Source organism: Leptonychotes weddellii, chromosome 2 (assembly GCF_054177405.1).
Source record: "Leptonychotes weddellii isolate Sample4059 chromosome 2, ASM5417740v2, whole genome shotgun sequence".
Lineage (NCBI taxonomy): Eukaryota > Metazoa > Chordata > Mammalia > Carnivora > Phocidae > Leptonychotes > Leptonychotes weddellii.
In genome coordinates this window covers 135,423,681-135,450,106 of record NC_138370.1, presented here as the reverse complement: position 1 = coordinate 135,450,106, position 26,426 = coordinate 135,423,681, and positions in this window count along the sequence as shown.

Below are 26,426 nucleotides of genomic sequence, written 5' to 3'. Positions count from 1 at the left end.
TCATGGGAGAAACTGCTAGTTTCCAGTGATATCTGTCTCCCTGTTTTTCTGTAGAAAATAAAAGCTGTAGTTTGGCACATGGCAGCTGATTAAGACTGTATTCTTCAAGCCTCCCTTGCGACTAAATGTAGCCACATGAAGTGCTGGCCAATGGAATATGAGAGGTATTGGTGAGTAGAAATTTCAGGTTTTATTCCTAGGAGAACAGCCCCACCACTTTTTCCTTTCTTCCTCTGTCTTTCTTAGAAGAGTGCAAGTATGGCGACAAATAACCTCGGGCCACATAAAGGAGGGATGTGTTGTAGAGATAGCAGAGCTGCAATCCAAGAGCCTGTGTCTATGACACCATGATGCTGGCCCATCATTCTTGCATAGGTTACTCTCACATCGTTACATTCGAGAAAACCCAGCTTGCCTCTTATTTGAGCCACTTTTTTCTTTTTTTTAAAGATTTTATTTATTTATTTGACAGAGAGAGAGAGAGAGAGGGAACACAAACAGGGGGAGTGGGAAAGGGAGAAGCAGGCTTCCCGCCGAGCAGGGAGCCCGATGCGGGGCTCGATCCCAAGACCCTAGGATCATGACCTGAGCCGAAGGCAGACTCCCAACGACTGAGCCACCCAGGCGCCCCTTGAGCCACTTTTATTTAGGGTCTCCGTTATAGCAGCATGTGTGTAATGTCTTAAAAACGAAAACGAGTGGTATTTCTAATAAATGCATCCATCCTTTCAATAAGAACAATGACTACCATAGACAAGCTGACTTTATGTCTGGGAAGCTCAGAACATTACTGCAACTTTAAAATCCAGGTTAAGCAAAACTTTCCTACCTTCTTCGTACTGTCCGATCACCTCTCCAAGAGGAAAAGACGTTTCAGTCTTCTAAGGAATTGCTGCATTCTGTACTTGACAAAAATTTACACAAATATACTGATGTCATGATCCATCAACTCCACTTGTAAATGGATCCGAGCCAATCATACATATTTTTCATCACAGATCTGTGTTTAGAACTTAAAATTGTGTCAGCCTTGACTTTGGTTTGACTCAAAAGTGTTTTTAAAAAATTTGTCTGATCAAAAGTCTTTGATCAAGGAAGAGTTCTTTGTTGCTGTTTTTTTTTTTCTCTCTCCACCTTTAATCTTTTAAGCATGGTTCTAAGTTTTAGCAAGGTTGAGGAACTTTAAAATATTAATCTAAAAATGTGGGTTTTTTTTTAACTTTCTAAAAGTAATGCTATTATTCCAGATTACTGGGCATGATTCTACTCCCCTGTGGTTGCTGTCAGTGAAAATCTGTGTAATGTGCCTCATTGATCTCAATTTCATCTTCAGTTATTTGGATCTGCCCGCAATTTATAACCTCTGCTTTTCTTTCTTTTCCTAATCAACACCTACACACACACACACCTCCCTCTGCTTTGTATAGTATGTATATGTGGTTATGCCATTGTAGCTCTGAGAATCTGGACACCGGGCACTGCTTTTGTGGTCCTTTTTTTTTCTGCACAGTTTAGTACTTGACAGGGTAAATTACAATAAACATTTGTTAAATTTAATTATAATTAGACTGGGAAGACTTCAAGAAAAACAAAACAAAACACCAAACTGTTTTGACTAAACGTTGGAGCAATGTTGAAGCAGAGGAAATTTATTTTATGTCTCAAAATACATTTTTTCACAGATAAGATATCTAAAGGTCAAGTTATTCATATGTGAAGATGCCATTATCTAGAATCATTTTTTTGAATTCATTAACTTAAAAAATACGGGTTACTCAGGTGCAGACAAGTACTGTGCTAAAAGCTGTGCCCTAAGAGAAGTGAAAGGTATTTTACATAAGTCTACTGTAATTATTTCAAGTTTTACTCCTGATTTACAAATATTCACCATAAAAAAAACAAACTTCTAATTATTTACTCTGATGTAGTTTAAGGAGAATTGTCATTGTTTAATTTATTGAAAACAATTCAAATTATTTTTCGCACATAATTATATGAACGTAATATATTGGCATCATCATAGATTTGTGATTTAAGAGGAAACAATGAGATTCATTCTTTTAATCACATAAATGAGTAAGTTAAGGCTTAGAAGGGATTACTGATTGTCCAAAGCTAATAGACACATGGATGAGAGTCAAAAGTTTTGAAAAAATAGCTACCATGTATTGAGCAGGTACCATATTCCATGTTCCATATTAGATATGTTCTAGGGAGACAGTTTACTGTTGTGGTAGTAAACTATTAAGTTACAGGGATACCTTGGAGATATTGAGTGTTTGGTTCCATACAACCACAATAAAGGGAATATCACAATAAAGCGAGTTAAATGAATTGTTTGGTTTCCCAGAGCATGTAGAAGTTATGTTGAAACTACACTGTAGTTGGGCGCCTGGGTGGCTCAGTTGGTTAAGCGACTGCCTTCGGCTCAGGTCATGATCCTGGAGTCCCTGGATCGAGTCCTGCATCGGGCTCCCTGCTCAGCGAGGAGCCTGCTTCTCCCTCTGACCATCCCCACTCTCATGTGCTCTCTCTCATTCTCTCTCTCTCAAATAAATAAATAAAATCTTAAAAAAAAAGAAAGAAACTACACTGTAGTCTATTAAATGTGCAATAGTATTATGTCTAAAAAATCACTGACATATATTAATTTTAAAATACTTTGTTTCTAAAAAATGCTAACCATCATCTGATCTTTCAGCAAGGGGCAATCTTTTCGTGAGTGCAGGGTCTTGCTTCCATGTGGATGGCTGCTGACAGATCAGGATGGTGGTTGCTGAGGGTCAGGATGACTATGGCAATTTCTTAAAACAAGACAACAATGAATTTTTCCACACTGATTGACTCTTCCTTTCATGAATGATTTCTCTGTAGCATATGATGTTGTTTGATTGCATTTCTTTCAAAATTGAAGTCAGTCCTTTCAAACCCTGCCACTGCTTTATTAACGAAGTTTATAGAAAATGCTAAATCTTTTGTTGTCATTTTGACATTCTTCACAGCATCTTCCAGATATGATTTTACACACACACACACGCACATGCACACACACACACATATATATCCATATGATCTTCTGGATAACTGCAGCAGCTTCTCCATCAGCACTTGCTGCTTCCTTTGTACTTTTACGTTATGGAGATGGCTTCCTTCCTTAAACCTCATGAACCAACCTCTGCTAGCTTCACACTTTTCTTCTGCAGCTTCCTCACCTCTCTCAGCCTTCACTGAATAAGAGTCAGGGCCTTGCTTTGGCTAAATTGGGCTTTGGCTTAAGGGACTGTTGTAATTGGTTTGATCATCTATCCAGACCACTCAAAACTTTCTCCATATCAGCAAGAAGACTGTTTTGCTTTCTGTCATTCATGTGTTCACTGGAGGAGCACTTTTTTATTTCCTTCAAGTACTTCTCTTTCCCATTCACAGCTTGGCTAACTGTTTGACAAAAGAAGCCTGGCTTTTGGCCTATCTCAGCTTTTGACATGCCTTCCTTACTAAGCTTAGTCATTTCTAGCTTTTGATTTAAAGCAGAGATATGTGACTCTTCTTTTCACTTGAACACTTAGAGGACTTTGTAGAATTAATTGGCTTAATTTCATTATTGTGTCTCAGGGAATAGGGAAGTTAAGGAGATAGAAATGGGGGAATGGCGGTCCACAGAGCAGTCAGAACACACATATTTACTGATTAAGCTCAGTCTTATATGGGCGTGATTCATGGTGTCCCAAAATAATTATAATAGTAACATCAAAGATCACCATAACAAGTAACAATGAAAAAGTTTGGAATATTGACAGAATTACCAAAATGTGACACAGAGTCACAAAGTGATTAAATGCTGTTGGAAAAATGGCACTAATAGACTTGCTTGATGGCGGGTTGCTACAAACCTTCAATTTATTAAAACAACAACAACAACAAACAATGCAATACCTGCAAAGTTCAATAAAGCAAAATGCAATAAAAGAAGGTATGCCTATATTAAGCAAGGGCTCTGGAGCAGAACTGCTTAAGTCTTAATTCTGCCTCTTCCATCTAATAAATGTGTGACATAGGCAAGTTATTTACCCCCTTATATATCTCAATATCTTCTCTGTAAAATAGTGCATATGTTAGTATGTTACTCACTGTATCATTATGGGGATTAAATAAGTGAACATATGTGATAGCATTTTACATAGTGTCTGTCACACAACGAGCTTCAGATAATTATTAGCTGTTTATATTAAACAGATCAATTTAGTGTCCAAAAAACAATTGAAGGTATTATCTCCATGTTTTATACAAGACTATCTATACAAGGCTCTGAAATGGTAACTTACTTAAAAAGCACAAAATGCACAAGTCTCAGCTGGAATTCAAATGCTGTTTTGACTTAAAAGTTTTTTTCACTGCATTAAGCTGTTGTATTAAGCTGATTTCCTGTAGTCTTCAGACTATTTTCACTGAAAGTATCTTTTGGCCTGCATCATGCAGTTAATAGCTTTTGTTTTTATGGTAAATAGCTTAAATGCAATAGTCAAACATGAAATGAAATGTTATGCTAATTATCTGGCTTCTCAAATTACTGAAAGAATCTTATCTCAAAAAACATTTCATTTTCTTTGATTAGAGCAAAATATCACAAAGAAAATTTTATTGTTTTTGTTTGTAATTACTCTGGGGTTTTCTTCTGATATATGTTGTGATTGCTAATCCAGAGAAATTTTGCTCTTAGAACTAATATAATGTTAACTGGAATTTTTTTCATTAAAATCAGTTGGCCTACATTTTCTGATTTCCCAACTTGTGGTTCAGTGACTTTTCTTACCTCCACCAAACTTTAGAGAAAATTTGAGAATGGTTAGAGAAATATTTATTGCCTAAAATGTGTTACAGCAAATGATATGTCTTTTGTTTTTGATTACTATTATAGAAGCATACATGAAAACAAAATAAAAATCAATATACAGTATATATTAATGAAGAAATCAAGTACTTAAGAAATGAATCTTCTTGGTGGGATTGAATGTGGCAAATATTGCTAAGTTTTAGTGATTGTTAAATAAAGGAGCTCATGAGTTATTTAGTACAATGAGCAAGTGACGTACTGTTGGCATAATGTTATTAAGTTGAAGACATTTCATGAAGTTCTCTATCATTGTATTTGAATACGATTATATCTAAACATACACATTATTTAAAGGCACAGCTTCATAAATGAAGGATTACAGTTTAATGGGAAAACGAAGAGTACATTTCCCAGACCAATTGTTTTTGGAGTCGACAGGAAGTATCGAACACTCTCTGGGAGTTCCTCATTCATAAAATAAGGAGGCTATCAAAGGCTATTTTTTAAGTCTTTTCTTTTATAACTGTGGAGAAAGATATGGTCATGCTAGAGTAATACAAAATGGAAAAAAAAAGTTTCTTTTCTCAAATCCATCTTTATTTTAATTTTCACTTAAAAAGATCAAAGCAGTTTTTTTCAAAGCAGTTTTTATATTTAAATTTATATGGTAGGCTTGAAACGTATTTTTCTCTTTTCTAATTCATTATATTATTAACAATAAGAGCAGATAGTAATCATTTTTAAATCTTTACATGTTATTTTTGGCAGCATTTGAGAGATGATAAACTAGAAGTGATAACATTTAAAAACAAGCATGTTCTCCATTGCAGTTACATACATACTTGAAAATTTCAGGGCTGCCTGGGTGGCTCAGTTGGTTAAGTGTCTGCTTTTGGCTCAGGTCATGATCCTAAGGTCCTGGGATCGAGTCCCGCATTGGGCTCCTTGCTCAGCAGGGAGCCTGCTTCTCCCTCTGCCTGCCATCATTCCCCTTGCTTGTGCTCTCTTTTTCTCTCCGACAAATAAATAAATAAAATCTTTAAAAAAAAAATTCGTATAGATTGATGTGTTCTAACTATATCACTTTAATATACAGTTTTATAAAGGATCAGTATAATATTATGTGTTTTTCAAAAACACTAATACTCAAAGTATTTTTATAATAAAGTACTCAAAAATTAGGAAGTTAAAAATATCTAGGGGAAATTTGTAGAATGATGTGTTATTATAAAAGGGACAATCGGGGGCGCCTGGGTGGCTCAGTTGGTTAAGCGACTGCCTTCAGCTCAGGTCATGATCCTGGAGTCCCTGGATCGAGTCCCACATCGGGCTCCCTGCTCGGCGGGGAGTCTGCTTCTCCCTCTGACCCTCCCCCCTCTCATGTGCTTTCTCTCTCTCATTCTCTCTCTCTCAAATAAATAAATAAAATCTTAAAAAAAAAAAAGGACAATCGGGACAAAATAGATTGGGAGATAACCTATTAGGTTATCATCTGTCAATTACTCGGGGTTTCAAGGTCATTTATAAGATCATCTCAGCATCTTATCCAGCTTTATTGCTTCTGTTTTCCTCAATAAAACTTCTTCATTTGCCCAATTAGTTCAGCTTCCTTGCTATCTCACAGAGTTGTCAGGCTGGGTAGGCTGAATAATAGCCCCCAGATTCTGAAGATTAGATTTTGAATCCCTGGAATCTCTAAATGTTACCTTATATGGAAAAAGATCTTTGCAGCTATGATTAAATTAAGGATCTTGAGATGGAGAGGTTATCCCAGATTACCTGGGTGGGCCCTATATGCATCATAAGGATCTCTATAAGAGAAGAGCAGGGGGGGACTGAAGACAAAGGGGAAATCCATGTGGCCATGGAGGCAGAGATGACAGTGATTCAGCCACAGACCAAGGATGCCACCATCACTGGACATTACAAGAGGCAAGAAATGGATTGCCCTTAGAGCCTGCAGAAGGAAGGCAGCCCTACTGATACCTTTTGGCCCAGTGACATTAATTTTGGACTTCTGGCCACAAGAACTGTGAGAATAAATTTCTGTTGTTTTAAGGCACCTGGGTTGTGGTAATTTGTTACAGCGGCCACAGGAAAAAAATCTACATGCTCACTAGCACTCCTTTTTCTCCTCGCTTAGAAGTCCATCCCATTTCTCCTTAACCTCGTCACACTGTATTTGCTCTACAAATACCATCCATCCTGGTTTCAACATTTGCCATAAACTTTGTCCTGTCGCACCAGCCCTCATGATCTCCTCATCTCTGAAAGCTTTTTAATATTTTCTCCACACAAATTAGAGCTTAGTTCACAATCTTAGGATTGATTGTTCAATTGCTTTTTTTCATCAATTTTCTTCCCAAAGTTTATTGCACTTCCCTTCAGTTTATATCTATTATTTCTATATGGCTCATGGTCCTGCAACATTGATCACATATAAAGTATTCAATGTCTTACATCTCAATCAAAAGGCTTTCTAACTTTACACTATTCATTTTTTATTCTCTTCTTTCTATGCATATTTTTTTCTCCTCATTATTGTGAATCTCTCTCATTGTTTTATACTCTGATCTTCCATTTAAATGGCAATCTTGGTGAAAAATGATTTTGTGGGTTTTGAATGCCATTTTAGAATCCAAATTTTCAACACTGGCAAATCCTTCAGTGATGAAGAGGTTATGCATATTCAAGAGAGTACAAATTTGGATGGGTACCCACTCTGTTTTTATTGCCAATATATAGCTGGCATTTAGGAGATTGTCTGAAGCTATGGCCACATAACAATATTATTTGTTAGTGAACAACAGACTTTATTTCCAACTGGCTCTTTTGTGTACAAAGACATGGCTAGAGATGAAAGGATCAGTTTGAGCATGACCCATACACATGTTCTTACTGGTTAAACCATGAAGGAACCAGTCATCCTGACTACTTGGAAGCCTCAGTTTCTAAGATAAATAGACTGAAGGAAATTCAATGTGGGTGTTTGTGAAGCATAATGACTCCAGACAAAGGAAGCTAATGCTATTCTAAGGGCAAAAAACTACTAATTAATCAGAACTTTGAGATAGAAAACCAGGGCCCTTTGAATAAATTTAATGGTTCCAATAGGCTAATTGATCAGAGAGAAGAAAAGAAATTGATTTGACTGATGTCATTTTGACAAGAGTCAGAAATCTGGTCTCTAAATATTATATAGCAAACTTATTTGGCAGATTTTCTCTGTATGTGATAGTGAGTTTGATATTAGATAGCTATAACTATAGACAGAGCACACAAACATATGTGCATACAAATATACATCTTCCCCATACGTGGTACACACATAGGACATACAGCTTATAAAGAAGTGATCAAATAACCAACCAGATAAAGCTTACTAATTGCTTGGTAGGTAGAGAAACAGGATTTACCTCTCTCTTAATAATCCCCAGTCATTCAATTGTGATTGAGAAGAATTTAGTAGCATGAGAAAATTAGGAGGGAGAGAAGGCCCAAAACAAATCTTATAGAAGTGTCTGGGAAAGCAATGAGACAAAGAAAGGCTCTCTTTGCAGAGTGGGGCCCTTTGCGGAGGATACCAATAAAAATCTTGAGAGGAAATTCACACTTCTTCAGATTTTTGCCTTTAACGTAGAGAAAACATATGTATGGCAGCATCGCTGTAAATCAAAAAAGTCAAAGATTCGGAAAGAAATGTTTCAAATACCACAAACACGAATGATACACATGCTGCAAAATTAATGTTTCTCTTCACAAAAGTTATTTTATACTTCCCTACCAAAACCCTACCACTCTATTTTTGTTAGGTTTTTAGAATTTCTCATGTGTTATTTTCCATTTCTGAATCATTTGCAATTTTCTGCTACAGTAGCTTTATCCACAATGTTAAAAAGTAAAATACATTTACTGAAAATTTTATATATAAGTGTACACTAGAACTATTGATTTAAAATTCATTACGCAGCAACCAGAAAAGATAATTTAGCACAGTATGGTGTTCTGACTTCAGAAATAATTTTCCTCTGATTAGCTTCTCTATCTTTTTCTATTTGCTTTCATCATTGCTGCAAATGCATATAAACTTCTTGTTTATTTGGTTCAGAAGTTTGGTAGTTCTGGTTGTCAACAGCTGACCCATCTCTTCCACTTCCTGGAATGAACGCCTCAGTCACAAGCGTTCACAAGTCCTATCATCAACTGGCCTCCACTGAACAAACTGGTGAGTCTCACAGACCCTGGGTTCTTGCTTTCAGGAAGACGCCGCTTTTTCCTAGCAATATATATGTTATCTCTCCTATTTCTGACCCCTTACTTCTGCACATCGAGGCCTAGAATTCATTTTATCAGCGAAGTCAACGAGGAAGTGGAAAATGTAGTTTCAATAGTAGGGAGAACACAATTTTCATTTTTAAATGAAATGCCTGAGGTTGGCCTTGCTGGTCATAGAAATTTAAAATCTCTCCCTTGACTCACGTTAGTTATCTCCAAGGAAGTTATCTCCAGTAACAGCTGGCTTGTGTGGATTTCCTGAATTGAGAGAGAATTTCATCTGGGGTCCTAGTGGAGGTGCAGGAAGTTATGATAATGACTCTTATCTTTACAAGACTAAGTCACCATCTCATTTCTACAGATCGTAAACTAAAGCAACATAAAAAAGAGGATTTCAAACTGTCACTGTTCGTTTGTGTAGGTAAAGCCAGGCTGCTACTGAAAATCTGCCCTTCCCAGGGCAATTATCACTTTTTTTAGCTTTATGTGTGAACTTTATGTATGAACAGAAAACGGAAGTCTGAGGCTCCTAAGACTAGGATGTTCCAAGTACTTTACCTTATTGTTTACTGGGACACCAGGGCTACTCACAAGTGTGCTTTCTCTTCCTCTGTGAAGCTGTGTCTGTTACTCCAGAGTACAGCGTGTTTAACTCCTAGACTAGATGTTCCTTGTTTAGCCACCATAAATAAAATAGTAAAATGGGTTATTACTCTGTTTTGCTCCCTCTACAATCCCTCTAACTCCTATTGACACACCAAGGGGGGAGGGAAAGAGGAGAAAGAGGGCGGGTAGGCAATTCCCAGTGATGGTGTTGTCCTCATCTATTAACTGGGGCAGATTAAGAAGAGATTTTCATTGCATGGTGTTTCATCCTAAATTCCCTTATCAGATACCCCTTCCTGAGTTTCAATTCCTGGCTGCTTATCTCTCTGAGAGTCTTCTCAAACTTGTCAGCCACTCCCCAGGTCTCCTCTGCCTACCACAGACCACGTCCAAGGTTCCACTAAGGTTCTCTTCTCCTTTTATTTGCATAGTTATTTATCTATAGCCAGATATTTCCATTTTATTAATTCTTATCTGTTACCTAATTTTGTCTTTGATGATGCAAATAATTTTTTCCTCATGATTTCTACATCATCCAGGTATCATTAGAATATATTATTCCCATTAAAAGAGGTATTATTTTGCTGTTGTTGTTGCTTTATTGCTGTCAACAATGATTTGTAAGAGGGAAGGGAAATAGAACAGAAGCAAAATAGAAATAATGCTTCTTTTAATAAGGCGTCTTTGCGTTTTCTTGTTTAATTAAGCCTTGCCAAGATTTTTTTGTGAAAGTAAGATGAAGCTTTTCCTGCTAAAACCTTTAAAATTTTAAGTATCTCCAAAATAAATAAATAAATAGATTTTTAAAAAATTAAAAAAAATTAAATTTTTAAGTATCTCTGAAGTTGGTAAGAATTGAAGACCAAGACAGATATATTTATGACTATGTGCCCAGTGTGGATAAATTTACCCAACAGAAGACATAAACATGAAGTAAATAATAAGTCCTCCCTGGGATAATGCATCAGAAAGCTGTTACTACATATTCTAATTTTAGAGAATTATGTAATTCTAATAATTTCTATCTACTCACATAGTATAGTTAAATACATATTTTAATTCTCATTTTAAGTTGATAATTCAGCTTCACTCATTTATTATTTATGCTTATGAAAATATTTTTTAAATTAACTTTTTATCTTCCTATAAGTATTGGCCAGATACATGGCTCAGTTTCAAGTTGGACTGAATGGACTTTAAACAGTATCCAGCCATTGGTTAAAACTGTTTGAAAAACTCGGGGCGCCTGGGTGGCTCAGTTGGTTAAGCGACTGCCTTCGGCTCAGGTCATGATCCTGGAGTCCCGGGATCGAGTCCCACATCGGGCTCCCTGCTCAGCAGGGGGTCTGCTTCTCCCTCTGCCTTCTTCCCTCTTGTGCTCTCTGTCTCTCAGTCTCTCTCTCCGAAATAAATAAAAAAAAAAAAAATTAAAAAAAAATCTTTAAAAAACTGTTTGAAAAACTCGACAAATTATTAAATTTAATGTTTCTACTACTGTATGGCTACAGAATACACTATTTGTAAGTTACTTGATTATTCATCATCATGACACACACACAGCCACGTACATTTTCCATGCCTCAGTAGCAGTGTGGAATTTGTTACTGACTGAATTTAAGCACATTTACATTAAAGAAAAAAAATCCCCAAAGAGGCATCTATTAATTCACCACGTATTTAAAGTAGTGCTCTTAAAAGCTTTCTCTCAGAAATAGAACAATAAAAAATCTCTAGGTAAAAACACAAAGAAAAAGCACGTGTGGAACCAAGATTTCCCAAGTATCTTTCAAGCAGAAGTAAAATCTGTTTCCCTAACAACAAAGAGTTATTGTTTATCCACTCCAAAGCTTTAAAAGTTTCTTTTTATGAAAACCCAAAGGGGAGAGTTTAAGAAAGATCAACAAGAATGCTAAAATTTTAATTCGAAGAGACTCATAGGGATATCTGGACATGAAACCTCAAGTCTTCATAACTATATCATATCTCTCTATGTAAGATAATGTGTAACATTATACAAACACATCTTCAAAAGAAATGCAGGTTTTTGCTTCAATTTTTGGAGACTGTAACTCCTTCTTTGTAGTTTTCAGTGCATCATTTTACATTGTTTGCATATGCTGCTTAGCACCTTCCTGCCCCCCTGCATCGGTGATGGCAGTGCTGAGACGACACTCTACAATTTACCAAGTACTGTGGAATGAAAGTGAAACTGTCTTTTGGCTAGTCACCTTCTTATTAACCTATTAATGTAAGAATCTCCATAGGTACAGACAACTTATTCTAGAATTTCCTACAGTTTGAGACCTGTGAAGATATTTGCAGCACCACTATTCTTCATATGGTACTATTACATAAAATCCCATATTTTCCTGTTCAGTCATAAGTGAATGAAGGGTTAATATATCCTATATTGCTCCCATTTAATTTTAGAAGTGAATTTGAAGAGTAAATTCAGGTATTTTCTCCATAAATTAGGAAATACTTTTTCCTAAATTTTTCTTGAGGCTTTCATTATAATTTTATCTCCTAAAACTGTGTGACATAATTAGAATTTTAGCTGTTATGTCTGTCTCACTGAGTTACATGCAAGAAAAATGATATGTAAATAGTCATGCTTGCAAATGAAAATATAGTTTAAGATGCTCAACACGTTCTATTTTAATTATTATTAAATAGACTATTGAGCCCATGAGATTTTAAATCAATGCTATTTATATCTGATAAAATGCATTAATAAAATGGATAGATTTTAAGCAAATGTTTTATAAGTTCTGAAATATATATATATATATATATATATATATATATATATATCTCACCCTAATCAAGATTGAAATGTATAGAAAAATATAACCAATGTCCATTTACCCCAGAAAGTTCTATTGTGTCTATATGCTGTCACTATTGCTCTCTCCCCACCACCCCTGTAAACCACTGATGCAAATTTCTTTTGTCTAGCTTCATTTTGCTGTTCCAGAGCTTCCTGTAAGTGAGACTCTACAGTATGTCTTTGTGTTTGGCTCCTTTTGCTCAACACAATTATTTGAAATTCATCCATCTTCTTGTGTGTGTTAGGTGTTGTTTTTCCTCTTTTACTGCTTAGTGGTATTCTATGTTTAGAGTACACCACAGTTTGTTTATATATTCACCTCTTATAGCCATTTGGGTTGTTACAGGTTTCGGCTATTAGAAATAGAAGTGCTATAAACATGTATTCTACAAATCTTTTCATTAAGATGTGTTTACCTCTCGGGCGCCTGGGTGGCTCAGTCGGTTAAGCGACTGCCTTCGGCTCAGGTCATGATCCTGGAGTCCCTGGATAGAGTTCCGCATCAGGCTCCCTGCTCGGCAGGGAGTCTGCTTCTCCCTCTGACCCTCCCCCCTCTCATGTGCTCTCTCTCTCTCTCTCAAATAAATAAATAAAATCTTAAAAAAAAAAAAAAAGATGTGTTTACCTCTCACGGTTAAATGTCTCGGTGTGGAACTGCTGGATCATAAAGTAGGTGCATATAAAACTTTATTGTAAGAAGCTGCCAAATTGTTTTCCAACATGTTTGTACTATTTTCAACTTCCACCAGCTGTATATGATTGTAACTATTTCTCCACATCCTTACCGATGATTGGTATTGTTTTAGCCAATTTAGTGGGTGTAAATGATATTTCATGGTGGCTTTAATTCATAACTAATGACGGTGAGCAATGTGTATGCACATATCAGCCATCCTTATGGATTCTTTGGAGAAGAGCCTGCTCAAGTTTTTGCCCATATTTTGTTAATTGGACTGTGTGGCATCTGGTTTCCAAAAATGGCTCCCAATGAAACACCCCTCTTGGTATTCATGTCCCCTCCCACACTGAATCCTAGATGGCTGTGACACATTTTAACTAACTGAATGTGGTACAAGTAATACCTTACCATTTCTAGACCTAAACTTAAAGAAGGCCTGGAAATTTCTGCTTTGATGCTCTAGCATGCCAACTGCCAAGTACAAAGGCCAATTATCCTGTTGGAAAGAGAGGCCAAGAGGATGAGATGCCACATAGAGAGACAATCACCTGGAGGAACACAGACTTGACCAGACTTGAGCATGAGTTATCTTTGGCATTTACCCAATAGAGGGCAGCCTCTGTTGCTAGCATAGTGGCAGAAGAGCCCATCTCATTAACATCAACTCTCAGAGTTAGGAGAAGGAATAAAACAGTTGTCTTAAACCACCATGTTTTAGAATGTTTTTATGCTTTTACAGAGCAAGTCGGGTTGTTTTAATTTTTATTATACAAGTTTAAAAATTGTATGTTTTTGATATGTCTTTTGTCAAATATATTCGCTATGAATATTTTCTCCAAATATATGGTTTACTTTTTCATTTTTTTTTTTAAAGATTTTTATTTATTTATTTGCGAGAGAGAGAATGAGAGACAGAGAGCACAAGAGGGAGGAGGGTCAGGGAGAAGCAGACTCCCCGGCAGGAAGCCCGATACGGGACTCGATCCCGGGACTCCAGGATCATGACCTGAGCCGAAGGCAGTCGCTTAACTGACTGAGCCACCCAGGCGCCCCTACTTTTTCATTTTTTAAGCAATTCTTTGATGAAGAAATTTTCAATATTAGTGGAGTTCAATTTCTTATTTTAACAGAGATACTTTTTATGTTTATTCATATTATTTTATTTTAACAGAAAAACAAAAATATTTTAATATTTCTTTTGAGAAAAACTTACCTATAGATTTATGAAAATAAGGTAAAAATAATACACCTATATTTGCTTCTGTAAGTTTTATTGTTTTAGCTTTTATTTTTAAGTTTATAATCTATCAATTATTACATTTTTACATATGGTGTTTGGTAGAAAGTAAGGTTTTTTTTTTTTTCCCCCTAATGATATCTAATGTCTTAGTACTTGTTAAAAAGTTTATAATTTTTCTATAACATTAACTTTGTTAAAGTTAAAAAGAAGATTAAAGATTAAAAAGTCATTTAGATCAACTTTAAAAAAAAGATTTTATTTATTTATCTGAGAGAAAGAGGGAGAGAGAGAGAGAGAACACAAGCTGGGGAGAGGGGCAGATGGAGAGGGAGAAGCAGGCTCCCTGCTAAGCAGGGAGCCTGACATGGTGCTCCATCTGAAGACCTTGGAATCATGACCTGAGCCAAAGGCAGATGCTTTACTGACTGAGCCACCAGGCACCCCTAAATCACCTTTTTTTAAAAAAACAATAGCATTTATATTGATGCTTTCTGCTGGCTCAGTATCTCTTAGCTTTTGTATTTCTTATATTTTTTTTGTCCTTGTTTTCGAAGTCTGTCTACTTCTATTGGGTAAAGATTTACAAAATGACAAAATTATATATATATATATATATATATTTATATCCATAGAGATAATATTCTATATTATATATAATAGATATCTTTATATTTATATATTATATATCTTTTGTCTAGCTATTTTAATAATTTTTATTTTAATCTTTGGTTTTCAGCATTATGATGTTTAGTGTCCTTGTTGTGGGCTTTTAAAAAAAATTAATTATGCTTGGATTAACCCAAAGTTTTAATATTTAAGGACTGATTTTTGCAACATTTTATCTCTGCTAAATTATCTACTATTTTGTGGGATTCTGAATAATCTATATATTTCCAATTCAGTATTGTCCCAAGGTCACTGAAAACCTTTTCTGTTTTAGCATCTTTTTCCCTTATATTCTTTAGTTGAATGATTTTTATCAACCTAACTTCAAGTTCATTAACTCTTCCTTCCATAGTGTCTATGTTGATGTTGAGCCAGCAATTTTTGCCCAGATATTGTATTTTCAGCTCTAAAAATTTATTTGATTTTTAAAGATATTTTTTTTCTTTTTTGCTGAGATTGCTTAGTCATTCTAAACAGTTTTCATCTCAGTGATTGAATAAAATTATTTTTTCCCATCAATTTTGGACCATTGCAAATATATTGGCAAATGTTTGCTTTTGTAGTTTTGTTTTTTTTTTTAAAGTTACAAGGCATTTAAAATATATTAAAAAATATTTTACACTTGGCATTTTTATTGAAGAAAAGTAGAATCTGAAAACCAATTTTCCATATTTGTTGATGGTTAGAGTATAAATTCCTTTCAATGCCCAGCAGCTAATTGAAGAAATCACTCAAATTTCATCAAGTTTTGAGTTGATTTTAAACTGGGCTTTAAAAACACTGAGTTTCACTTTGGTTGGCCCAACTCCAATCTTATGCAACAACTCTGAGTATTAATTTCTTTCATTTTCATCAGTGTTTGAGCCAGAAGGGAGTTTGGCCTAGGTTTCGTCTTTAGATTCAGCGGGTCTCCAGGTTCAAGAAGCTACAAGAATGTAGAAATCTGTGCCCTCAGTGAGAAATTCACCCCTGCTTTTATCATCTTTTTCTTGGCAAAGTTTAGGGATGGGGAGAACTGCTGGATTAGGTTTATTATTCTTTTGTTTAGTCATCATTAAACTTATTTCTGTCTTGATTTACTCCACTTTCATTAATAGCTTGTCTGGCCTTTCCTTCACCCAGCAAGGTCTCTACCTAACCAAGACCTGGCTTCTACCTCCAGAGGCTGTGGTTTACTCCTCAAATGTCTCTGCTCTAGTTCTTCTAGTATCTCCTCCATGTACTTTTCACTGGGAGTACCATAAACACATATGATTTATCTAGATTTTCCTTGGTGTCATAACAGGAGTGAAGGGCTTTCTTATCTTTCTACATTTTAACCAGGAGCAGAATTCAGTGACATTCACTAATTTAATATTTGTAAAGTTCATATTCATTTAATATTTACCTATTAATGAGTTATACGTGGTCAGTGTATGTCAAACATCAGCAAATTAGCAGTGAGCTCACCAGGTGAAAAAAAAAAGAAAACAAAACCCTGCCCTCATGGCACTTATATTTTAAAGATAATATGAAAATGATCATTCCAGTTTGGGGATAGGATGTGACCTAAAACTTGACTTGCTCTCCCCATGTTCCTACACCTCTCTTTTCTGTCAATAGATCTCAAGGCCTTTTTTCCCATCTCAAAGGCAAGAATATGTGATTGCTTGCATCTATTGCATTTTAATCTGATAACTGTATTTGCTCTTGATCTTCGCATTACTGGTTATTTACTTTTTTAGTTTTTATCTTTTTCACATTTCCCTAGACCTTTCCCAAATGTCTATAAGCACTTCCTAACCCCTCTTTGTGAAAGAAACAAATTTTATCTGGAACCTCTTCTCCTTTCTATTTAATACTTTATCTTATTACTTTCAGAGCCAAGGGACTTGAAAGAATGGTCTAGAGTCTATTTCCTCATCTCTTAATTATCATCTGCTATTCTTCAATCAGATTTCTGCCAAGAAGACTGGTAAAAGTTGCCAGCATATGCATCATTTCCTATTCAAGTCAATCTTTGAGCTTAATTTACTTAATCTTGTAAAACTACTAGTAATTTGCCCTTTGAAATTGTTTTCTTTCTGAGCTTTCAGGAATTCATCCTTTTCTGTTCATTCTTATTTCTTTGTTGGTTCCTCTTTTACTGCCTGCTTATTTAAAATAAGTATTTAACATGCATCGACTTTCATGGATCTCACTGTAATAATTACCCCCAAGTTTTTAATGTATATTCCAGATACTCCTCCTTTGCTTAACACCATATATCAAGCCACACATTAGATATTCTCATGTGGGTATCACTGGAATGCGTAAAATGTACTATATCTACAATGAAATCTATTATCATTCACAATAAATCATATTCCTGATTCAAACATATCAATGAACATGTCACCATTTACCTTCTTATTTAAGATGCTATCCTTTCCTGAAATCCCTACAGTTTGTTCAGGAGTGTTATTTTAGTTCTATCTTTCTATCTTCACAAATATTGAAATAGTCCATAGGCTAGAATTTAAGTGACTAAATTAAGTCACCAGAGAAAAACAGGGAAGGACTGTACATTAAAAATGTGAAATAAATTTATATGCTTTGATAACATAAAGTCAAGTGAATGAATTAGCAAAAGGAAGAGGGCAATTGGGGGAGAAAAAAAATAAAAGTTTGGAAAATAAATCAATATTTATGGTGACATTTTGAATAGTGGAAACTAGTAAAAGGGGTAAAAAAAATATTGAGGATTACTTCAACTTTATTTAATAAGATAAAGGCATGCACATTAGAAGAAAAGCCAAGAGAACAAAGAATGGATCTAAGGTACATTTTCTATATACCCCAAAAGTTTTTGTTAAAACATTTTCTCATTTACTTCCCCTAAGGATTCTATAAATCACCTACTGATGACCCTACTTTATTGTTTAAAGAAAAAATTATGTTTCTAGCTACGAAACTACTTCCCAAAGTCACACCACAACTTAAGTGTCTAAGTTGGAATTTAAACAAGATTATCACAATAATCTCATATCTCAATCACAATAATCTCACAATAATAAAAGATTTGATGCTATTTTCTTGCCATACTTCCCTAAATGTAAAACTTAAGATACTTAAAACAAACATTTATTCAACATATTTTTCATTAATTAGATAATATGAGAAAACACATAAATATAGTGAATCCTCTTAATATCCCGGGAGAATTTCTCATGATAAATTGTATTTTTTATACCAGCAATGAGCATTATATATTCATGCACATTCTAGACATATTTTATTATGATTTTTAAATAATAAGTTCTGGAGAGCAACACCTAATAAATATTCTACCTTATACATTCTGTCATATTGATGCATATTGAAAGCATGAAGAACTTTTAAATGAACACAATTTTGCTCAATTTGGTATCCCCTAAATTGGGCATCAAACTTTAGTTTTTGTTGTTTTGATTTATTTATTCCATCAGTCCTAATCAGGCACTATTATTTGTGGGAGGAGGCAGGGGTTGATAGGTGTTTTAAATGTGTTTGAATATGAAATCAACTGCATATCTGGGAAACATGTCTGTTCTTTAATGCAAAATTTATGTGGGTATAACAATTAAGATATTTAAAATATTAATAGAATCTTAAAAATCTATCACTTCTATACCAAATAGTAAGCCCCTGTCATTTCCATTCTTCAGTTTTATTGTACACCTGATTATGAAGCAAAGTGGGGTTAGATGTGTGCTGCTATATGATGGTAAGCTACCTCGTGGATTCTATTAGTTTTCAAAAATAATATAATCATTTGGTTACCTTACTATGTATCTCTTAATTCAAGTAAATATCAATTTTGGAAAAGATATAATTAGATACCCTTCCATCACATAGTAAGCCATTCTATCAATTAATCTTTCAACAACCTACAATGTTATGATCACTGAAATAGGAAGTGGTGAACAAAACTGCCACAATCACTCATTTTAAAATTCTTACTGGGAAACATAGATTAAAAAGGAATTATTATGCTTATTTAAATAATTACTTATATGCATGTGCTCTAAAGGAGTATGTACAGGATATTGTATAAGTTTAAACCCAGGAAAACTAACTTAGCCTCGAGGTGTAAGAGTAGATGGGAAAAAAAAGATTCCTTAAGGAAATGATTTTTAAGATTAGACCTAAATAATAGGAAAAGTGTAACAATGTAAGGAGAAGGAAGACAAATATTTCAGATACGTGAACACGGAGAGGTGAGAGAAAGCATGATGGATTGTAGATAATGTAGGAAGCAAAGCACTATGAGTTTTAGGGATTGTAAGATCAAAATGGCTTAAGAAAACAATATAAATAAAGGACTGAAAGTAGATGAGTTTGGAAATATAAGAAGAGCTCAGATTTTAGAATTCTTAGGACCTATCAAGTACTTTCCCTTAAATCAACATTGAATATCTATCGAAGAGTACTAAGCTTAGGAGAGATAATAAAGAGGCTTACATTTTAAGATGCCCACTTTGGATTAGGGTGTGGAGAGTCCATGGCTATTGAAGACCAATTAAAACACCACTGCTATAGGGGAGCTTGAGTGGCTCAGTCCCTAGGCCTCTGCCTTTGGCTCGGGTCATGATCCCGGGGTCCTGGGATCCAGCCCCGCATCAGGCTCCCTGCTCGCTGGGAAGCCTGCTTCTCCCTCTCCCACTCCCCCTGCTTGTGTTCCTGCTCTCGCCGTCTCTCTCTGTCTAATAAATAAATAAAATCTTTAAAAAAAATAAAAAATAAATAAAATACTACTGCTGTAGAATGCCAGTGATATTGCGTGGTCTAACGTGGCACAGTAGTAATGAACTTTCTCAGAGATTCCCTAGCTGAGAATATTCAATTTTTGTTCTTCTCAAATCGAAGCAATATTTCTCCAAGAGGAGCTCACAGCTGAATAAATTTACCAGGTTCCTTGGCAGTGGGTGTGGTCACGTGACTACGTGACAGCCAATGAAATACGTGTGAAAGTGACACCTATTCCGGTCTTGGCTCATAAAGCTATCCCACCTGTGCTCCCCTGTGCTTCTTTATAGGAAACGGAGGAAGCAAACTGTGGAATATGGCAGAGCCTACATCAGGCTGGATCACTGACAACTTTTTCACCTGTCCAGTTTTATTAGAAAGGCAAAAATGTTACCCATGTGGAGCCTAACTTATGATATCAGTTAGCCTATGCTTGGATTTAATTTTAAAAATAGAAAAAGGATGAGATTGTGCCATTTGAGACAACAGGAATGGACCTAGAGGGAGTACTATGCTAAGTGAAGTAAGTCAGACTGAGAAAGATAAATACCATATGATGTTACTCATAAGTGGAATCCAAAAAAAAAAAAAAAATGAATAAACAAACAAAAAGCAGAATTAGACCTATAAATATACAGAACAAGCTGGCAGTTTTCAGAGGAGGGGAAAATGGTTGAAGGGGAATGGGAGGTATAGGCTTTCAGTTATGGAATGAATAAGTCACAGAAATAAAACGCACAGCATAAGGAATAATCAATGACACTGTAATAGGGATTATATGGGGACAGATGGGAGCTATACTTGTGGTGAACACAGCATAATGTATAATCTTGTTGAGTCACTATGTTGTACACCCGAAACTAATGTAACATTTGTGTCAACTATACTCAAAAAATTAAAAAAAAAACAAGTTGATTTTGTATACAATAACTCTAAAATCCGCTAGATAATTGGTTATGTGACACCTATGTTTTTCTCTAAACTAATAATTATCATTATCTAAGTTTTTCTTTACTAATTATAGTGACATGATACTTTATTATGTTGCTTACATATACTGTTCACAATATGCCCTTATGGTCATTTTTCAAAAGTCAGCTTTACTGGGATAAAATACATTATATTAATTTCCTCAAACTGCTATGACAAATTACTACAAACTGGGTGGCTTTGAGAAATTGATTCTCTTGCAGTTCTGGAGGCTAGAAGTTTGAAATCAAGATGTCAGCAAGGTTGATTCCCTCTGGAGGTTCTGCTCCTCTCTGAGCTTCTGGCCATTGCCAGCAAACTTTGGCACTTCTTGGCTTATAGCTGCATCCCTCCAATCTCTGTCTCTCTTATGCACAGCATTCTCTCTGAATGTCTCCGTATCCTGTCCCTTCCCATAGCCTTCTCATAAGGACATCAGTCACTGAATTTAGAACATACCCTAATCCACCATGATCTCATCTTGATTACATCAGCAAACACAGACCCTATTGCCAAATAATGTCACATTCCCTGTTACTAGGGGTTGGGACTTCAACATCTTCTTTTGGAGAACACAACTCAACTGACAACATATACATACAACAAAACTCACTAGTCATACAAATATAATTATTTGACTTTTAGTAAAGAAAACATTGCATGTAAACACCATCATACTCAAGATATGAATACATTCATCACCCCCACTAGGTTTCTCCTGATACTTTGCAAGCAATACACCACCCCACCCCAATACCTAGCAATCACTAAAGTTTGCTCTTGCTATAATTTTGCATAATCTAGTATGTCAGATTAATGAATCATATGTTATAAAATATTTTGTGTCTGGCTTTTGTCACTTAGCACAAAGCTTTAAGATCCAACTATGTTGTTGTGTGTATATGTGCTTTCTGTTGCTGCAGAGGGTTCTGTTATATGAATCTGCCATACTTTGTTTATCCTTTCTCTTATGGACAGAAATTTTGCTGCATTTGTTGTATACAGTTGACCTGGTTTGCATATAATGTTTTTTTTTTTTTAAGATTTTATTTATTTATTTGAGAGAGAGAGAGAAAGAGAGAGTGAGAGGGGGAGAGCACAAGCAGGCCAGAGAGAGAGAGAGAGCAGGGAGCCTGATATGGGGCTTGATCCAGGACCCTGGATCATGACCCAAGCTGAAGGCAGCTGAAGGCTTAACTGACTGAGCCACCCAGGCGCCTCTGCATATAATGTTTCAATAGCTATCTTTATATGAATAACTTTCAAATATTCACATATAGTTCAACCATCCTTTAAATCTGCATATCCCATCACATATGTGAGCACTCCATCCTGATAGTCATATCAAATATACAATATCTCAATTAAATTGATTATTCCACATAGCATGTTTCTGTTCCTAAGTATATCCAATGAATACCACTTTCTTCATCCATTCACTTAAAGGATTTTCCACTACTGAACTTGCTCCTAATTATTAGAAATTGCAGCTTCCATATCAGTAATTTCTCTTCAATCTGACGCTACTTTCCAGCCCTCCCCTTTTTATTGAAATACTTTTCACAGTTATTGTAGCAGAAAGAATAGGGAAGTTGAGGGAGAACTTAGATATTTTGATAATAAATTGATATGCTTTTTCATTATTGAAGTAGAGAGGGAGGCAAGGGAAGAAAGAAAGAGAGGCAGAGATGGGAAAGTGGCAGAGAGAGAGAGACAGAGGAGACAGAGATAGAGAGACTGAAGATGATTGCAAATTTGTTTGCTATGATACAGATAATTAGAAGAGAAAATAAACTGAGAGAAGAATGAATTTAACACATAAGAGAAACCTACCATTCCAGGTTCTTTTACAAACATTTTGTCGTTTAGACCTCATAATAAAACTATAGAGTAACTATCAATATTACTCTTTTTCCATGGGTGAAAAATAAGTTTCTGAGCAGTCAAGTTACTTGACTTAGGTCCACACTTAGGGTCATTCAGAATAGGATTAAACTATTTGAAAAAAAATAGGACCAAACCAGGAAGAATTTATTTATCTCTCAATAATAGCTTTTAATATTTTTCATTATAAAATACAACCCAGAGAAAATACACAAAATAAAGATGTTCAGTGATATATTGAAAAGTGAATTCACATAACCAGAACCCAGAGAAAGATATGGAATATTACTAGCACCCCCAAGGACACTTCACTCTCACTCTCAATTTCTCTGTCCTTCTTCCTCTCCCCCAGAGATAAATATTATTCTGAAGTTTATGGCAATGACTTCCTCACACATTTAAGTATACATACTAAAAACTATAGCTTAATTTGGCCTGCACTTGAAGTTAATATAAATGTAATCATCCTGCATGTATTATTTTCTTTCTTTTTTTCTTTTTCTTTCTTTCTTTCTTTCTTTCTTTCTTTCTTTCTTTCTTTCTTTCTTTCTTTCTTTCTTTCTTTCTTTTCTTTCTTTCTTTCTTTCTTTCTTCCTTTCTTTCTTTCTTTCTTTCTTTCTTTCTTCTTTTTTTTTTCCCCAGCATGTATTATTCTCTGTCTGGCTTCTTTTGCTCACTAAATACGTGTAAACTATTATTTTACTCCATTTTTTATTACTGCAAAGTATTCCATTGTATCCAAAAATAGCATTCTATCTAATCTACTCTTGATGGATAGATATGTGGGTCGTTTTCAATTTCTGGCCTATTGTGGTGTTCCCATGAATAGTCAGCTATTAAAATCTCGGAGCTATACACACGAATGAGAAGTGGACTTAATGTTTCATGAAGTATTTGCATGATGAACTTTAGTAGACAATGTGAAATAATTTTCAAAGGAAATGCTAACAATTTATATTCCTTCAAGTCATCTATGGGGACTCCTGCTGTTCCATATTTTTCTCACCATTTTGTTAGACTCTCTCTCTTTCTTTCTTTCCCTCCTTCCTCCTTCCTTTCCTTCCTTCCTTCTTTCTTTCTCTTTCTTTCTTTCTTTCTTTCCTTTCTTTCTTTTCTTCCTTCTTTCTTTCTCTTTCTTTCCCTCCTTCCTTCCTTCTTTCCTTCCTTTCCTTCTTTCTTTCTTCTTTCTTTCTTTCTTCTTTCTTTCTTTCTTTCTTTCTTTTTCTTTCTTTCTTTCTTTCTTTCTTTCTTTCTTTCTTTCTTTCTTTCTCTCTCTTTCTCTTTCCTTCCTTCCTTCCTTTTCTTACCCCATCCTCCCTCCCTCTTTCTTTCTTTCTTTCTTTCTTTCTTTCTTTCTTTCTTTCTTTCTTTCTTTCTTTCTTCCTACCATTCAGCTGAGTATACATTGGCATTTGTGTGGTTACATAAGAGTTAAGCACCTTTGCATATTTATAAGCTATTTAGAAATGCATAGCTGTGAAGTGACTCTATGTCTCCCAACCTTTTAAAAAACAGGTTCTTGATATTTCTATTGCTTTAAAATAATACCTTATATAAAGTATATATAGGACTTTTATGGGTTATATGGGTTAAAATACTTTCTACCATTGAATAAATTGCATTTTTCTCTCTTAACTATGTATATTGATGAAAAATAATAATCATTTTTATGAAGTAAATTTATTAATATTTTTAAATGATTGGTGATTGTGTTTACTATCTTTTTAATATATCTCTGGATTTGCCTTGCTAATTAATATATGGTTTAGGATATTTGCATCCATAGTCATGACCAATATTGGTGTGTAATTTTCTTATAATGTGTTTATCAGGTATTGGTGTTGAGGGTATATGATTCTCATTAAATGAGCTGTGGAATGTTGCCACTTTTTTATTCCCTGGAAGATTTTTGTAAGATTAGCAGAATTTATCACTTAATTTTTTGTTATAATTCACAGGTGAAACCACGTGGGCTTTGAGGTTCATTTGTGGAAAGATTCTAAAATTACAGACTCAGATTCTGAAATCGATATATAGCTAGTCAGATTTTCTTGTGTCATTTTTGTTCCAGCATTTTTCTAGGAATTTGTCCATCTCACTAAGTTTTCAAGTATATCAACATATAGTTGCTTAGAATTGTCATCTGTATGTATCTGTATATATGCTGCTTTGCTTCTCATTCATTCCTTTACTTCTCTGACCTTATTCTTCAACCTTATCTAACTGCTTTCCACTGTTGTTACTTTGAACCACTTTCATGTTTTTCAGAATTGACCAACTTTGCATTCCTAGACCTGTAGCCTCTTTGGTACTTCCAGGGGAACTGAACATTCTCTCTAGTCTGGACTCCTATAGGAGTTTCTTAACTGTTTTGATTTTATCTTTTGTCACTTTCAAATCCATTCTTCACAATGCCACTGGAGTGATAAAAGTAAAACAAATATATAATTGCTCTTTTTAAAAGGCCAGCATTTCCCAGCTGTCTACATTATAAAATTCTAGTAAATATTCCACTGGAATATTCTTTTCACTAGATTTTTACCTATTTAATTCATTTTCTTACTTTGGTTAGTACAGGCATACTAACCTTAGTCAGAAAGCATTTGCTGACTACTGTCCCACCTACAGGGTTGACATCGTCTTTTCAAGCTTCTGTGTCCTTATATGTATCTACTTTATGTCATTGCATTGACTGCATTATATTATAAGTTTCCATTTCTATAGCTTCTCTATAACTAAATAATTATCCACCTAGTTCTTTGGATTCTTTACCTTCATAATCCTGATTTCTAGCTCAGTAATTGACATTGCTAAAGCTCTAAAGAAATATTTATTAATATAATGATTTGAATAGATGAATGAACACAATATTTAATTTTAATATAAAGTCTGATAATTAATATAGAGGTTAATGGCAGAACAGGAAATTTGTTTATTACTGGACATAGAAAGAGAATAACAATAAACACATGCCTTCCTTTATTCTGCTGTCCCTGGCCACTTCGTAACACTTTGTAACAGTTACTACTATTACACGATAGTTTAAAAGGTGGTGAGCAGACCACATCTCTTAAAAGGTTTCTAAGAGGGGCGCCTGGGTGGTTCAGTCATTGGGCATCTGCCTTCGGCTCAGGTCATGATCCCGGCGTCCTGGGATCAAGCCCCGCATCGGGCTCCCTGCTAGGTGGGAAGCCTGCTTCTCCCTCTCCCACTCCCCCTGCTTGTGTTCCCTCTCTCGCTGTCTCTCTCTGTCAAATAAATAAATAAATTATTTAAAAAAAAAAAAGGTTTCTAAGAAGTAAAGACAGATTATCAAGTATTTTTGAAAATTGTCAGGTTTCTATATATGTAAAGTTAGGTTTTGGAATGTCTGTATTAATCCTGTTAGTTATTGTAACATGACATATTCTGGCCTTTCTTTTTCAAGCAGTTAATGGAGGAACAGTTTTGGATATATAACTTTTCTGAAGAGTTAAATTTTCATTAGACATTGTTGCTATGCTATGCTAACCAAGGAATACACCTGATTTTTATATTTAATTATTCTTTGTTATTGTATTTATTTCAATAGACAATACTTATACATTTTCTTAGCAAGAAACATCTTGGTATAGAGTACCTGTGATTAATTTCAAAGAACTTCAGGGATTTTAGTGCTTAATAGTTGGTTTCTTTGCAAATTCTCCCAACACATCCTTTT